A 10801-nucleotide genomic window follows, 5' to 3' on the forward strand; every position below is an offset into this window, starting at 1 on the left:
CAGGGTGATCACTTTATAAGTTGTATAAATATCTAATCACTATATTATATACCTGAAACAATATATAATATTGAAAAAGTATGTGTATCCCTGAAAAAAATATTATAAAAAAGAAAAAATATATATAAGAATGAAGAGTTGTAGTAAATGGTAAGATGTAGAAATACGAGCCTAAACTATCGTTTGCTTCCTTCAAATTGCAAGTCTCTCAAACCAACGAATAATACACATAGCAGATGGTCCTTAAGCATGAATACTCTGCTAAAGATCACTCTTTCATTACATATAGCTTTGTAAAGAAATCTATTGTGAATAGTATAGAATTAACAGCTGTCAGTGACCTTCCTTTGTTCTTTGAAACTATGAACATAAATTGGTTATAATCAACCCTCCACGAGCAAACCAAAGATGTGTGGCTACCCATGATTCTGCTAAACCAAACAATATAATTTCAAGTCAATGTCATAAGGAATAGATAGATCCACATGAATCAGAGAATTACTTATAGGTTACATATTGCTTTATAGAAATAGTTGTGTCTGTGCTCATATCATCTGCTATTTAGTTATTGTGATATGTGTAACATGTGGTCTGTTCCTTCAGAACAATCGATGCACAGTGCTAGCACCCTCACTGCCCCATTCCACTCCCTACCCCATACCTAGCATAACCCAAGCTCTCAAACCCACACACCTTCCAGTTCTGTCCTCCTCAAATTGTAATGGCAGCTCTGCCTTATGAAATGAAGCAACGTCCTCTAACTAGGTTCTGATCTGAGAGCTCTTCTGCTACCAGTCCCCTTGCCAGAGAGTGATGCCTCCACTCCCTCGCACTCATTCTCTAGTATGCAGGGCTCCTCTTTCAGGGGCTTCAGGAAACAAGGAAAGTCTAAGTTGCAGCTCTAGGTCACAGTGGGTTCTGGTCATCTCTGAAAGCTGTAACTTCTAAGTCTATTTGTCTCTCTAGTTCCCAGCTCATCGCCTGCATCCTAAAAAGAAGCCATCATCTCTTCATGTCAGGAACCTTCCCTTAGGTCATTTTTGCATTCTCTTTACTCTGGCTTAGAGGACCACAAATCTTTATTCTCTTAAAATTCTAGCTTCGGCAAAAGAAATCCACACTTTCAAGACTACTTTTTCTCCCCCTCTGGATATTGAAAAATATTTTTGAAAATCAAAGCTGCCTATAACTTCTTTGTTCCTTTTATCTGCCTGTATCCCTCATTTCCAAAACAAAGAGTGCCTCAATTTCAATGAGCAGAGAGAGTTGAAGAGCAATATGATTACTGGGATTTTTTTAAGGCAATATTTAAAAAGTACTATCCTACTATTTCGCTTAAGTTATAGAAATTGATCCATGTTTTTTTAACTTGTTTCTTAATTATTTAATACTATATTAGATAGTCTGATGCAAACTCTTTGACCGTATGTGTATTATATGAATTTGCATGATTTATAGAGATGAAGTGGAGTTATTATCATGTAATGAATTAAGAATGTTTTAGTAGATAGATGCTTCTGCTATCTAATTATTATCAGAAATGAATGCTCTCTTTATATATTGCTGACCACATAATTAATTCTTACCAAAGCCATTTTAGTAAACATCTTTAAAATTTGTATTTTTTTAAAAAAAATAGCAAATAAAACTTTAAAAGTACTCTGCGATATTATTCACGTCAGTTCAATTAATTATCCACAAGTACATTTTTTCACTAGTTTATCTTAGAAGGTGCATAAATAACTTTAATAGCTCTAAGCTCAATATTCTCTAGGTGCCTCATGTATGTGTGCATATGTGTTTGTGGTTATGGTTATATGTGTGTGTATTAGTCTTTGCTTTTGTTACAACCAAAATAACTGTCTCTTCAAATACTGCATAATATCACTTATATGTGGAATTTTAAAAAGCCTAACTTATAGAAATAGAAAGTAGAATAGTGGTTACTGGGAGTAAGGGATAGGGAAAATGGAGAGATGTTAAGAGTACAAACTTGCAACTAGTAAACTAGTAGATAAATAGGTACTGGAAATCTAATACACAGCATAGTCATTATAGTCAACAATCCTGTAGTATAAACTTCAAAGATGCTAAGACTAGATCTTAATTGTTCTCACCACACACACACAAAAAATAATAATTATGTGACATGATGGGGCATTAGCTAACATTATAGAGGTAATCATATTGTAATATGTAAGTGTATCAAATCAACATATGTATAACTTTAATTTGACAGTATTGTATGTAAATTATATATCAAGTAAAATAAAATAAAATAAATCTGTCTCTTTATTTGCTTTGGAAATTCATTAAGCCCAAAATCATCCAAAATATAAATGTGGCTCCAGTAGGTTATCTTGTTCACTTACACAAAGAGTTAGAATGGCATTATTTATAGACTGTCTCCTCTCTTCTTTATTGGGTTCTTCAATTTTTACCATATCCTCAACTCAGCTATTAAACAAACACAGGTGTACACTTATTTTATAAAGAATACAAGTACTCTAGCTACTTGTCAAGTAGTATAACTTCAAAAGCTTTGTCACTAAATAGAAAGCTTTCAAAAGCTCAGTCAAGAGAAACGGAGTTAATGTATATTCAATTTGTTATCCCGGCAATATAATAGGAAGGATATGCAATTTATTTATTCTTTAGAATCTATCCCTGAAATAACCTAGATCATCAGAGAGCCACATATCTGAATCTCATTACTTCTGTTCTCTCCTTCCATAAGTGTGTTTCTGTGTTTTGATATTATGCTGCCAATTTATATTAAGAAACTGCCCTGGAAAAAGTCACCAAGTTTATGATAATAACTTGAACTTTAGTATCAGAATTATGTTTCTTTTTAAAATAGTGTTATCTAATAAACTATAAATTTTAGGCCTTGCAATGTCTCTCTCTCAATCTCTCTCACACACATACACACTAATACACACTGCTAGAAAGTTTAATGTCACTTTTATGCCCGACTCCTGGCAAGCATACTATACTCTAACCCAAATAACTTAAACTGTCTACAGTATTTTTTCCACCCTATTTTCCTTTTACCTTTTATTTTCTAGGTTTATTTTATCCTTTATTTCACTCATCTTTATAAGTTGCCTTAAATCTTTTTTAGGCAAAAAGGGAAATAGGAAAGAAATGTAAGGAGCAATAGGAAAGAAATATCGTTTTAATTTTTCATCTGACATTATTAGAATTAAAATTTATCGTTTCTTCTTTTCTCCTTGTTCAAGCATGTGCCCTTGTTGAAGAGTACCAGAATAAAAATATGGGATGAAATATCTTCAGAAAAGTGTTTACTATAAAAATTCGCATTTTTTCTATAATAAATTACATGGAATTCTTGTATATAAGACATTTGTGTTTCTACTAATATTGGAAAATTTTGACTTACCTTATAAAAATGACAGCAGTCTTTGAGTACTAAATTACAATTATGCAATGCTAATGCTATGGATGACATTTTATTCTAGGACTCTAATTTATTTCATTCTCTATTTATTTTATTATATATGTTGGAGGTGTTATAGTCAAGATAATTTGATTTTTCATTTGTCAATTGCTATGATTTTAGGTGGAACTGGTCCAGAATAATTGTACATCTGTAAAAAGCTGGGTTGTGGAATTCTTGTTTATTATTTGCCTACTAAAAAAAAAAACTCTTAAAAGTTGTCATAATGAATAATTAATTGTTTATATGCCTATTTTCTTCATTAACTTCTAAGTTTCTGGAAGAAACACTATCTTACTCATTTTGAAATCCTCAGTGCTGATACAGGATATAGAATATAGTATTTCATGAATATTGTTGAATTAATTCTTTAATAAATTAAAAATCATAGTTTTTATTACAATCCAACCAAGACCTCATAAAATGAGATGGTGTATAATACCTTTTGTATTCACTGCTTTATATTTCCAGCCTCTGTCTCATGGGTGTTCTGTTCCCTAATAAGTTTTCCCTACAAATATTACTAAAATGTTAACCAAACAACAGGGTAATATTTCTTTCAAATTACTACCTTTAAATATTATACATTGATACAAGATCTAAAAAATATTAGAACTCTATTATTTGAAATATCTTGGTAACATAAGGATGTTCAAATATATATGTATACACACATACTTACATTCTTACATGTATATGTATTGATATTTGCATTCACTAATTATAAAGTCTAAGCATGCGGATTGTAAAATTAAATGAGAAATATTCACAATTCATATATTCACAATTCAATGGAAGAGACTAGCACAGGTGTAAGTCTAATTAATAATTATCAGTAAATGTTAGCTATTTCACAGCCTTCAATGAAGCTATTAACAAGTTCAAACCATTTCAGTTTGTTTGTGTTTGTTTAGTGCACAGCCTGTGTGCCCTCACAGATGCTTTCCCTTAATTCCTTAAGAAAGAAAGAAAGAGAGAGAGAGAGAAAGAAAGAAAGAAAGAAAGAAAGAAAGAAAGAAAGAAAGAAAGAAAGAAAGAAAGAAAGAAAGAAAGAAAGAAAGAGAAAGAAAAAGCTTCTTTTGAAAAGTTTACAAGTGTCTAAGTTTAAGCTTGGCACCTATCTGGTCAACAAGTACCACTTGCCTAACTCTAATCTCTAAGCTCCTCACTCACCTGTCATTTTCTTACTTAGATGAAATACTACTCTGTTCAGCTTGGGTTATATACAGCTTCCTGAGTCATTGCCAAGTGAAAAAGGATGACACAATCCAGAAATTCAAGAAATGTATTTCCATAGAATGATCCTTGACCAATGAGAAATGGGAGATGAAGAGAAACTAACAGATGCATTCTTCCTTATATTTTTACTTTCATAGTGTTCTCTAAGGTATGATTTTTCCTTATAATTCTTCCAGAGAAAGTCTCACATATAGAGAATATTCCTGCCTGAAAAACAAGGTCCTATTTCATTTTGCTAATTGTGACACAGTGGCCAGTTTCATATTTTTATTTGCCTTACATCCTTTTTTCTTCATTCTCAACACCCTGGACTTACACTTTCCCAAAAAGTGGTGATACTTTAATTCTTGTCTCAGGCTTTGATTTCTAAAGGACCAAGTCTAGTACAGTACTTAAAAATTAAGCTTAACAGTGTTTTATAATTTTCTTTCTGTAACATAAACTTTTCACCTGAGTGAGACAATGAACCTAAATAAAATTACAACAAAATTTTGAATTGTTTTACTATTTTTTTTCAGACATAGTCTCTGTTATATAAATTCTATATCGAAACTTTCAATGAAGGCAAATTTTCCTATTACAAAAAGGGTAAAGATGCTAAGTGGTGAGATTAGTTTTCTATTAAAACAATACTTAGATGTCAGGTTTTTTTTTTTTTACTTTTCTCTGTATTAATGTGCAAATTCACTAAGTTTAGTTTTCTGAAACAGTTAAGCATGAAAATGTGTTTCACTGGAAAGTATTTTGAAGGATACAAGAAAAATTGGTTAGAGCTCTCAGCTTCAATTGTTTCATGATATGAAATTGTGAAGATATGAAAATTTTAATAAAATTAAAGTGAAGTAAATTTCAAACCAATAAAAGGTAGCTTTTAAAATAAGGTATATAAAATAGTCAACCAGGGTAATACACTAGAGGTCAGCAACATATATGCTGTGAGTTGAATATTCCAAAAGGAATACCTAATTTTATGACCACTCATAAATATTTTCAAGCTAGGACAATGATATGGATAATGAAACATTATATTCAAGATGCAAACCATTCACCTACATGGGTCAGGAATAATTTTCCTTTTGCCTATGTATTCGGCATTCGATTATTATTATTATTATTATTATTATTAATTTTTTTTGGTGCATGATGTGGTAAAGTCATTTTCTCAGCATTAAAAAAATATAGATAGCACAAGGGATATGTTGCAGAACATGGGGAAAAAATCCTCACAATTAGAATTATTTTTAAAAACAAGAGTAAATGAACTAAATTAGTTGTGAAGGCCACTCTCATCAGCATGGTGAGTTTGAATTTACCATATAACTTAATTCTCTACTCCATTGACATCACCCTATCTCATATTATTTGTAACCATCGGCTTTGTCATATACCATTTAAACTAGATAAGAATGATAGGAAAAAATATAAGTGGTCAGGGTTTCTAAAGAAAAATGTATTTGTTCCCTCTGTATCTTAAAGATTATATTAAAGTGTAAATGAGAATAATGACCAGAACATGACATTCAATAATGTGTTTTGAATCAAGTTAAACTCATGACAAAAACTTAGAGAAAAATATCAAAATTACAACTAAATTACAGAATAACCATAATTGGGAGTTACCTGAAGTCTAGCTGAACAGAAGTCCTACAACTAAGAACATACAAAAGAGGCCACGTGGTGACTGGTAGGAGGACCAGAGATGCCAAAAGAGCTTGTCTCACAACTGTCTGTGGCATTTTAAAATCTCGAGGAATATCTCAGCTGTGGAGGTTCTCCTAGAAGAGTGAGGGGTCCCAGGACCACACTGCCTTCCACCCCTGCCTCGGAGCTCCAATGCCAGGAAGAGAAGTGCCCACAACTTCTGCCTATGAAAACAAGCAGAGATTGTGGCTATGAGACAGAGGGCTGTGGAGTAACAGGTGTACATTTAAATGGCCTACACTCATACTCACTGATGAACTCACTCTGATCTCCAGTGCTGGGGCAACAGCTTGAAAGTCACCAGAGACATTCAAGAAGGAACCAAATTGTCTGGCATGAAGATGGGGGCTGGAGGGGCAGCTTCCTTCCAGAGAGAAGTGCTGGTAGAATCCATTGTTCCTTGTTGAGCCTCTCACTTCGCCCCTTCCCAGTATGCAGAAATAGACTGCCTCCATATCTGAGTCACCATCAACCTAGCTAACACTGGTCACTCTCCCCTGGTGATTCCTTGAGGCCTCACCACACACAACTTGCAAGCCTACCCAAGCCACTTCTGGTGGCTTTTTGATACAAACAGCCAATCTTGGCTCATGCTGTGAAATTTCCTAAAATTTATAAAAGGTTCACAAAACCCAAACAAGCAGAATCTGGCCTCAGTATGTCCTGTATCTCTTGCTGAGCAGCCCAAAGCCTGGCACCAGCAGCAGCTGACCTCAGTTCGAGGCTTTGCCTTTTAAGACACCTTCAATCCCAGAGCTGAGGCAGCCATCTGCAGATTGCTTAGTGAATCTTGCCAAGTGGCTTCGAGCGGTGCATAGGCTGTAGCTGAACTTGGCGTGCAGTGGGACTCTTCCCAGGTGGCCCTCACATCTGAGGATGACACACCCAGAAGGCAGACTGGGCAGGTACCAAAGCCCTACTAAAGCCAATCCTACTCTTTATGGTCAGCCCCTGCACAACAGCTCCTCCACTATAGTCACTAGCCAGTCCTCACAACCAATCATCCCAAGGGTCAGTCCCTCCTATTGATGTGCAAACAGCAGCCAAGGCTCAATTACAACAGGAAGGCACACATCCCATGCAAGGGACACACCTAGGGCATCCGGCTCATGTGTACTGGGAGGACTGTGCTTCCAGGCCCCCCAGGACACCTAATACATAAGGCCACTCCACTAAGACTGGGAGACATAGCAGCTATACCACACACAAGGAGGCAGCCAAAATGCAGAGACAAAGAAACATGTCCCAAGTGAAAGAAAAGAACAAAGTTTCAGAAAAAGAACTAAATAAAATGGACACAAGCTATCTACCAGATGCAGAGTTCAAAACCTGGTTGTAAGGATGCTCAATAAGCTTAGGGGAAGAGTAGATGAATTCAATGAGAACTTTAACAAAGAGATAGAAAATATAAAAATGGAGATAGAGAACATAAAAAAGAACCAGTCAGAAATGAAGAATACAATAACTGAAATGAAGAATACATTAGAGGAAATTGACAGCAGATTACATGAAGCAGAGGATCGAATCGGCAGTTTAGAAGATAAGGTAGCAGAAAATACCCAATCAGAACAGTAACAAAAAAAAAGAATCTAAAAAATTGAGGATAGTTTAAGGGGTCTCTGGAACAACATTAAGCATACCAGCATTTGTATCATAGGGGTACCAGGAGAAGAGACAGAGCATGGAACTAAAAATCCATTTGAAGCAATAATGATGGGAAACTCTCCTAACCTGGTGAAGGATATAGTCATACAAACTCAGGAAGCTCGGAGAGTCCCAAACAACACGAAACAAAGAGGCCCTCACCAAGACACATCATAATTAAAATGCCAAAGTTTAAACACAAAGAGAGACTCTTAAAAGCAGCATGAGAAAAGCAGTTAGTTACCTACAAAAGAGCTCCCATAAGACTGCCAGCTGCTTCTCAACAGAAACTTTAGAGCCCAGAAGGAATTGGCATGAAACAGTCAAAAAGATGAAAAGCAAGAACCTGCAACCAACATTACTCTACCCAGCAAAGCTATAATTTAGAATCAAAGGACAGATAAACAGCTTCTCAGACAAGAGAAAAGCTAAAGGAGTCCATCAACACCAAACCAGTATGATGAGAAATGTTAGAGGGGCTTCTTTAAGAAGAAAAATATTTAAAATATATGAATGATAAAATGGCAATAATAACATATCTATCAACAACTACTTTAAATATAAATGAATTAAATGCTCCAATCAAAAGGTAGGGCAGCTGAATGGATAAGTAATTGTTAATGGATAAGAAAACTAGACCCTTATATATGTTACCTACAACAGACTTAGTTCACATGAAAAGGTACACATAGACTGAAAGTAAAGGGTTAGGGAAATATTTATTATGAAAATGGAAACAAATAATTAAGCAAAAAAGCTAGGGCTGCAATACTTATACAGACAAAATAGTCTTTAAAGAAGAGACAAAGAAGGACCCAGGATTCCCACTTTTCGGTATTTATCTGAAGAATCCCAAAGTACTATTCCGAAAGGTCATGTGACTCCATATGATCATTATAGCACTTTTTAATTTTGCCAGGATCTTAGTCTTTAATGGCTGCAGGGTCTCACTACCCAAGCCCTGTGCCAGGGCTCAGATCTTGTTGAAGGCAGCAATGTCAAGATTCTTCACATACTTCTCAACCTTGGTGATCTTCTCCTCCAGCAGGTGGATCCCCACCTTGTTGTCCTCCACCACCCACTAGATCTATAGCTAGCAGATGCCATACCAAACAGGCACAAGCTTGGAGCACTCCCAGGTCAGCCCTTCCAGCTGGACAAAGCTCAAGTGGAACTCCAGCTGGGCCAAGTCCCTCTCGTCATCCCAGGGCTTGACGTCCAGAAGGATGGAGGACTTGGCTATTAGCTTGGGCTTCTTGGCCTTCTCCACATACTGTCACAGCCTCTCCTCCCTCAGCTGGGTAGCCTCTTTGTTATCCTCTTTGTCACATCAAACAGGTCGATGTCATCGTCTTTGTCATCCTCCTCTATGGTGGTCACTTTCTTGTTGGGTAGCTCCACTTGGTGCGTGAAAGACACATGCTGGGTCTGTGGGGCTGTTGCCAGATAGGTGGGTAAGCTCCTCTCCAGCACCCCATTTCAGACCTCCAGGTTGGAGACGCATACTACAGATCCTTTACCACAACTCGTAGGCTCTGGTTCTCCACCCCTAGGCTGGCAAAGGGGTAATGAGCTCTCTGTGGTCTCAGCCTCCTGCTGGAGGCTCCAGAGACTGGGCTCTGGCATGAGGAGCCAGCCACACAGGCCTGTTCATCTGCTCATAGAATTCCCTTTCTGCATTGTCATACTGAACTTGTTGAACCAGATCATCTCAGTACTAGGAAGTCTGTAGCTATTTTCCTGACCCCAGCCAAGGATGCTACAACCAAAGAGGAGGGCTCAGGGAGCTGGATGTCTGAGGAAAGGCTCATTGCAGTATTATTTACAATAGCAAAGACATGGAGGCAACCTAGGTGTCCATCAATGGATGAATGGATAAAGAAGAGATGGTACATATACACAATGGAATATTATTCAGCTACAGAAAAGAATGAAATTTTGCCACCTGTTACAACATGGATGAAACTAGAGGGTATTATGCTGAGTAGAGTAAGTCAGACGGAGAAAGAAAATGACATATGATTTCACTTACATGTTTAAAGAACAAAATGAACAAATATAGCTGAAACAAACTCACAGATACAGAGAACATTTTGATGGTTGCCGGCGGGGGGGCGGGGGGGGGTTGGGGTAGGTAAGAAAAAAGAAGGAATTAAGAGTATAAATTGATGGTTACAAAATAGTCATGAGGATGTAAAGTATAACTAAGGAATATAGTCAATACCATTGTAATGACTACGCATGGTGTCAGATTGGTACTAGATTTATTAGAGCAATTACTTCAAAGTTATATAAATGTCTAATTACTATGTTGTACACCTGCAACTATTATAATATTATTTGTCAACTAAAATTAAAAATATATATATTCAAAAGAAAAAAATCTTAAAGGAAAAGAAAAAACCTAGCATCTGGGAAATCCGTTTTCCCTTCAGATTTATTCTCCACTTTTATCCACTTGTTTTCTGTCTCTGACCCTTATAGACTGTATCATCAGACAGAAAGAAGGGTTTTCTTGTCCTCTGGCTCCTGGTTGCATTTGATCAATAATGAGCCCCACAACAGACCAGAATAAAGTAAGAGAATATGAGCAGTTTATTATTGATTCCCCTGGCTTCCTCATTTGACTAGGTATTTCCTGGCAAAGGAAGGAAAGCCAACTTGCTGTTCAGTATGGACCTCCATTATCTATGTTTCTGTGCCTCAGTCACTGAGCCAGTCTGAACGTCACCTTCCTAAGTTCTCAAGTAAAATGTC

At 36.2% G+C, this 10801-nt stretch overlaps 1 pseudogene; it reads right to left on the minus strand.

The window, feature by feature from the left end:
* Positions 1-9017: 9017 nt before the first annotated feature.
* On the minus strand, positions 9018-9855 carry LOC107514713 (annotated as a pseudogene).
* Positions 9856-10801: the final 946 nt, after the last annotated feature.

This window comes from Rousettus aegyptiacus, unplaced genomic scaffold, assembly GCF_014176215.1.
Source record: "Rousettus aegyptiacus isolate mRouAeg1 unplaced genomic scaffold, mRouAeg1.p scaffold_m13_p_1, whole genome shotgun sequence".
NCBI lineage: Eukaryota > Metazoa > Chordata > Mammalia > Chiroptera > Pteropodidae > Rousettus > Rousettus aegyptiacus.